The sequence below is a fragment of the Oryx dammah genome, unplaced genomic scaffold (assembly GCF_014754425.2).
Source record: "Oryx dammah isolate SB20612 unplaced genomic scaffold, SCBI_Odam_1.1 HiC_scaffold_11209, whole genome shotgun sequence".
Lineage (NCBI taxonomy): Eukaryota > Metazoa > Chordata > Mammalia > Artiodactyla > Bovidae > Oryx > Oryx dammah.
Window position 1 is genome coordinate 742,082 of NW_024080602.1, and position 7,572 is coordinate 749,653.

The following is a 7,572-nucleotide window of genomic DNA, read 5'->3' on the forward strand; positions in this document are numbered from 1 at the left end:
TCAACTGGAATTCCATCACCTCCACTAGCTTTGTTCATAGTGATGCTTTCCAAGGCCCACTTGACTTCACATTCCAAGATATCTGGCTCTAGATTAGTGATCACATCATCATGATTATCTGGGTCGTGAAGATCCTTTCTGTACAGTTCCTCTGTGTATTCTTACCACCTCTTCTTAATATCCTCTGCTTCTGTTAGGTCCATACCATTTCTTCCCTGAGCTGTCATTGGGTATTCTTCTGGAAGGAACAGTTCAAGTTTAGAAGTCCCTCCCTCAAAGGGGGAATCCTGTGGGCCAGCAGCGACCACATGAAAATAACGGGCATTGCTTTCATCTGGTTCTGCTTTATGCCAGGAACTGGTTCTGCCAGCAGATGCTGGGTTTCCTTGATAATCTTGTGGGGCAGCCCGGCCATCTTGTTAGATCCCGAGTTCGGCCTCTGATCTTGTCTCCCTGCTCGTCATTTAGTAGATAGTTTACTAAACTATATACTTTTTTTTCTACAATTTTTTTTTCTGATTTTGTCTCTTTTGAACTACTTCTATACCTTCCATGTAATTAATGTAGAATTACAGCAGTGTATGAACACCCTACTCCAGTATTCCTGCTGGGAGAATCCCATAGACAGAGGAACCTGGCAGGTAACAGTCCATGGGGTCATAAAGAGTCGGACACAACTGAGCATCTGAGCATAGAACATAGACAGCAGTGTATTATGATTATTTGCATGTTTACGTATGTGTCTGTCTTTTTCATATTATGAGAGCAATTGAAGAAAATCCCTGGATTTTATTCCTGTGAATTGCCTAAGGCCAGGTCTCATGTATGCTTTGCTCCCTATTTTATATCCTGCCCCTGACTTGTGGCATAGTACATACCAAATGATAACATATATTTAAATCCTGAGTCTAGTATTTAAATGTATCCCTTTACACATAATGCTTGTTAAATTTTTACTGAGCAGAATAAATTATCCCATCTTCTGACAGTTATTCAGTATTTTAGAAACGAAAGACAAAACTCCTATGCTGCTTCTCCTTATCTGCAGTTTTTGACTTGGAGTTCATGGATTCCGTATTTGTAGAGAAATCAGTGATCCTCCAAAAATAAATGTAAATTATTTTGATTATGTGCTTATATATACGTTTAAAAAGAGCATCCATTCCTTTCATCTGATTCTTGAAGGGGTCTGTGACACTAAAATGATGAACAACTGTGAATTAGCTTTTGTTTAGAATGACTTTTTCTTGGTTTTAAGCAGTTTTCTATGAAAGTTTTGTGGTAATCTGTGAAAGTTTTCTGTATGTTTCTCTTTTGGATAATGCATCTAAAATGGCCTTTAGGCTAAAACTGGCCTTTAAATAATGTTACCTGTGACCTATTGAGTCTACCACTTAAATATATAAATACTTTATATGAATTTGCATATATTTTAAAGTCTACTTGCTTATTTGCTTCTATAAAGTTCTTCTCAAGAGACCTTCTATCCTAAATATTGAATAAATGAAGCAACTGTTGGACTCATTTATGTTTAAAAATCTTGACTAGACCTTTTAACAGAGAAGAAATTAGAGGTTAGTATACAAAATTTTTAGTAATATTTTTTCTGTGTGGTGGAATTTCTGTTTTTATATGTAAAGTTAAATGTATTATAAATTTTCCACATTAGAAATGTATTACTTAAACATTTTAAAAATTTAATTTAATTTCTGAAAAGTTACAAATTTGCAGTTGATGCTAGTATGAGGAAATCACTGTTGAAACTTTTAAGTGATTTTCTTTATGGTGATTTAGTGTTTAAAGATATCATCTATTTAGGTCTACCTAGACTCTTTGTGTTAGAATGTTTTATTTATTCTCTAGAAACAACTGTATTTTGATTTTTACCATAGATGTGTTGGCTTGGTACATTCTGAGTTTAATGAATAGCTTCTTTTCAAAAAGTACAGTACTGAAGTACAGAAACGTATTTATTATAATATGTGGTAAACACTTAATGCTTAAAAAAAAACAAACTGCTTCTTTTCAGAATGCTTTCATTCAGTAGCACAGGACTCATCTTGTAAGTATATGGCTGTGAAAGAAAATGGCTTTATTTTAATCCAGAGAGGACTGAGTGGAAAGTCTATACTGTGTTTCCTGCCAAATTAATGAATCAGTGAAGGGCCTTGGTAAGAGGCATGTAATATGGTTTAAAAATTTATACATCAACCAAATTTATTGGACCAAGTGTCAAAAGTGCATGAAAGAGAAGTTGAGAGAATAGTTTAGCATAGTGAACCCCTGATGAACCTGTAACTCAGCTTTAACAATTATTGACCTGTGGTCAATCTCATTTCATCTATATCTTCACCCTTTTAATTTTGTTTTTAAAAGTTTATTAATTAATGTAAATCATGCTAATGATATTGTGAGATTGCATTTCTTTTGTTTTATTTTTAATTATGGTAAAAAGCACAGACAGTTTACCATCTTAACCATTTTTAAGTGAACATTTCGGTAGTGTTAAGCATATTCACACTGTTGTGCAAATTATCATCAAAAAATTTTCATCTTATAAATCTGAAATGCTGAAATATATTTCTCTCTTTCCCCGAATCCATTCTATGTTTTGTTTCTCTGAATCTGACCACTTTGGATACCTCATAAGTGGAATCATAGAGTATTTGTCTTTGGAGGGCTGAAGTTTATTTCACTTAGCATAATGTCAAGATTCATTCATCTGTGGTGTAACATGTGAAGAATTTCCTTCCTTTTATGCCTGATTCCTATTCCATTGCATGTATAGAGCACATTTTGTTGATCAGTTCACCCATCAGTGGACATTTGGGTTGTTTCCACCTCTTGGCTATCGTGAATAATGCTGCAGTGAACATGGGCGTGCAGATACCTCTTTGAGACTCTGCTTTCAATCCATTCAGATATGTACCCAGAAAAAGGATTAGTGGATTGTGTGGCAGTTCTATTTTTAATGCTTTGGGAATCTTCATCCTGTTTTCTGTAGTGGTTGCACCGTGTTCATTCCCACCAACTGTGGGAAGGGTTCAGATTTCTCCACATCCCTAGCAGCACTTATCATTTTCTAGGTTTTTGATAGTAGCCATCCCAATGGGCGTGAAGTGATATCTTATTACGATTTGATTTGTATTTCTAATTTAAGGATGTTTAACATCTTTTTATATGCTTATTGGTCATTCATATATCATCTTTGGAGAAAAGTCTATTTAAGTCCTTTGCCCATTTTTAATTGGGTTATCTGTTTCTTTATAATTGAGTTACAATTCTTTATACAGTCTGCTTATTAACTGTTCATCAGATACATGATTTGGAAATATTTTCTCATTCTTTGTCTTTCATGCAGGAGTTTTTAAGTTGGATGTTGTTCCAGTTTTGCTTTTGTTGCCTGTGCTTATAAGAAATTACTGTTAAATCCAAAGTCATAAAGCTTTCCCCTGTGTTTTCTTTTAGGAGTTTTATATTTGAATGTTAAATTTAGGTCTTTAAATTTAGTTTTTAAGCATTTTGAAATAAGTTTTCTATATGGTATAAGGTAAGGGTCCATCTTCATTCTTTTGCACGTGGATATCCAGTTTTCTCAACAGAAATTGTTGAAGAGACTGTCCTTTCACCATCAACTGGTCTTACACCCTTGTTGAAGATCATTTGACCTTATATATTAGGGTTTATTTCTGGTTCTTTATTCTATTTCATAGATCTGTCCTGTGTGTGTGCTTAGTCGCTCAATTGTGTCCGACTCTTTGCGACCCCATGGACTGTAGCCCACCAGGCTTCTCTGTTCATGGGGATTCTCCAGGCAGGAATACTAGAGTGGGTTGCCATGTTCTCCTCAAGGGGATCTTCCCAACCCAGGGATCAAACCCAGGTCTCCTGCACTGCAGGCAGATTCTTTACTGTCTGAGCCACCAGGGAAGCCCAATGAGCTATGTATCTGTTTTCATGACAGTACCATACTGTTTTGATTACTGTAACCTTGTAACATGTTTTGAAATCAGAACATGTGAGACATCAAACTTTTTCAAGATTATTTGGCTATTTGGGTTCCCTTGAAAGTCAATATGAATTTTAAGGTGAATTTTTCTATTTCTGAAAAAAAATGCCTTTGGAATTTTGATAGAGATTATATTGAATCTGTGAATTGCTTTGAGTAGTATTGACATTAATGATAGTAAATCTTCCAGTCTAACATGAACTGGCTTTCCATTTATTTGTTATCTTCTCTAATTTCTTTGAGCAATGTTTTGTAGTTTTTGGTATACAAGTCTTTCACTTTATTGGTTAAGTTTAGTCCTAATTATTGTATTATTTTTGATGCTATTGTAAGTGGAATTGTTTTCTTAGTTTCGTTTCTGGATTACTCCTTGTTAGTGTATATAGAAGCATAATTGTGTATTGCTTTTGTATCCTGTAATTGTGCTGGATTCATTGATTAGGTCTAAATTTTTTATTCTTGTGGAGTTTTTAGGATTTTCTGCATATAACATCAAGTTCCCAGGTGGCTCAGTGCTAAAGAATCTGCCTGCCAACACAGGAGACCCAGGTTTGAGATCCTTAGTCAGGAAGATCCTGGAGAGAGAAATGGCAACCCACTCCAGTATTCATTCCTGGGAAATCCCATGGACAGAGGAGCCTGGCAGTCCATGGGGTTGCAAAAGAGTTGGATATAACTTAACAGCTAAACAACAAAGAACAACATCTACCATCATGTCATCTGCAAACAGATATAATTTTACTTCTCCCTTTCCAATTTGAATGCCTTTTATTTCCTTTTCTCGTCTAATGTTCTGGGTAGAACTTCTAATACTTTGTTGAATAAAAATAGTGAGAGTGAGCATCCTTATTTTGTTCCTGATCGTAGAGGAAGTGTTTCACCATGGGATATGATGATACCTATGTGCTTTTCACTTATGACTATTATGTTGAGGTAATTTCCTTCTTTTTTATGGTTTTTATTTTTGGCTTTGCTGGGTCTTCCTTGCCGTATGAGCTTTTCTCGAGTTGCAGTGCAAGGGCTTCTCATTGCCATGGCTTCTCTTGGAGCACAGGCATGCAGGCTCAGTAGTTGGGGCTCCTGGGCTCTAGAGCATGGGCTCAATAGTTGTGGCATACAGGCTTAGTTGCTTCATGGCCATGTGGGATTTTCCCAGACCAGGGATTGAACCCGTGTCTCTGCACTGGTGTATGTGGCGACATGGTGTATAATCCTTTCCCTGTGCTGTTGAATTCAGTCTGTCCCCCTGATTATTTTGATTATTTTTGAAGTAAATACCAAAAATAGGAAGTAGGCGAAAAAATGGGTAAACATATGGTATACTGGCAGATACTGATAAATATTCTGAAGATGGATGAAACAGGGCAGAAAGATAAAGAGCGGCAAGGGTAGCATAGGGCTAGTGCTGTAGATACAGTATTTGAGAAGTTCTCTGAGGAAGTGATATTTAAGAACTAGAATGAAGGTAAGGGAAGAGCCTTATTGGCACAGGGGACAGCAGAGGTGGGAATTTGTCTTGAGCTCTTGGGAAATAGCTGAGAAGGAGAGAGAGAGAGTAGGAAAAGGAGATTGAGAAACAAAGGAGGTTCAGGATATCCACAGTATAGGAGGGTCCATATACCCTGTCTCCTGAGCCTTAGTTATTCCATAAGACAGCTCCATAGAAAGTGAAGTTGCTCAGTCGTGTCCGCATCTTTGCGACCCCATGGACTGTAGCCTACCAGGCTCCTCCATCCGTGGGATTTTCCAGGCAAGAGTACTGGAGTGGATTACCGTTCCCTTCTCCAGGAGATCTTCCCAACCCAGGGATCGAACCCAGGTCTCCCGCATTGCAGGCAGACGCTTTACCATCTGAGCCACCAGGGAAGACAGACAGCTCCATATATGGCTTTTATTACTCCTTGTGGATTTCCTCCTTTCTTTTTATTTGCTTTGCCTTTGCTGTCCTATTTCTAGAAAGGATGTGCTTGCTTTGTTAATCAAAGGACAGGGCCTGAGTTCTATCCCACACAGATTTCCTCTGAAGAAGGGTGAAATGGAGTGGGCAGAATCTCTGGGTCCAGCCAAGAATCCATTGTGATGTCTAACGTGATTTAGGGGAAAAAAAAGTTGTCTCAAAAATAATATATTATGGTATATGATCTTATCTATCTTATAATTAGAATATAGACCTAATATTTAACATAGTAGGAAATGGATTTCTTGATGATATTCATAACAGAATTTAGCTGGCGCCATGATCTGTAGTATAGCCCTTACCTCCTTCCTATAAACAGTTGTGTTGGGCGGTTTTTCATTCCCATGAAATGGTTTTCTCAAATCTGACTTTTTGGAGGAAGTGTAAATTATTCTTGTGCTAATGCGGGAACTAGAACAGGGAAAATCCCTGGAGCTTGTGGAAATTGGTCACCGTCCTTGATAATGTAAGGGGTGTTGTTGTAGTACAAGCAGGTAAAACATCACGGAGGAGAACATGGAGAGGTTGTTTACTTTGTCCCCAAGTGGAGTTTTATTTACAGTCTAGCTCAGTGATTAATATGCATTTGCTTCCTTTAATATTTAATCATCTTGTTTTTTAAAATCCCTGAATCCAGATAATTTGATTTTCCACTGATAAAATATTTACTTGCTATATCAGGCAGGGTGATAAACTTGGAAATTAAGAGCAGTGAGTTAAATTTAAAATTTGTTGAAAACTATTCATCATAATGCAGACTATTTAATGTCTTGGCAGTGCCTCGCTCTTCTCATTTAACATTTTAGGAGACAGACTGGCAGCAGTTGTAAGCTGAAACCTGGTTGCATACAGAATGAGACTGAGAGGGGTACAAGGAAAATGGAGAAAAATCTGAAAATGTTTCTTTGTGTGTGTGTTTCCTTAAATTAAAATGTGATTTTATTTGCCAAAAATAGAATTTTATATTCTGTTTATCAAGGTTATTATAACTTCTGTTTAGACAATCCTAAGACTGAAACGGGTTTAAAATGTTTTTTTTTGTGTGTGTGGGAATAACCAAATTTGTCTGTTAACAATATTGTTGTAATGTCACGCAAGTTGCTTTGATATAAAAAGCATGTTTTACAATGTGTTTGAGTCATTTTTCCCTTGCAGACCTTAGGTTTATTACTCAGAGGAGAAGCATGCATTTACAGTATATTCTTAGCTGCTCTTCTCTATCTATCACTCAGCTGTCAAGGCCTATGGAATCTAAAATAGATCCTGACCAATGGGAGACAGTCTACACACTGTTTACGGGATGATTTGGATGTGGACAGCTTTATTGTGCACAGACGCTGGCCTGTGCCGCAGTGTTGAGGCGGCAGGATGTAGAGTGCTGTTCAAGCTTTCCAGTGGAGTCCCCGAAAAAGGAAGGCAGTGAAAGACAGCTTCTAAAGAATAACAAATAGGAGGAGTTACAGTACCTGATTTGGGGCTGCTCTTAATCAAGTGCTGCCGCTGCAAGGAAGATAATTTTCAAGCGTTATGAAGGCGGAGAAGGATTCCGAAGACATATCCGAAGAAAATATCCTTAGAGATCCAAGCTAAGTGTAGTGCAGCATGA

General features: G+C 37.1%; 1 pseudogene; it reads right to left on the bottom strand.

Moving 5' to 3' along the window:
* LOC120860876 overlaps window positions 1–640 on the bottom strand; it is a 2,025-nt pseudogene extending 1,385 nt beyond the window's left edge.
* Between the last annotated feature and the right edge of the window lie 6,932 nt (window positions 641–7,572).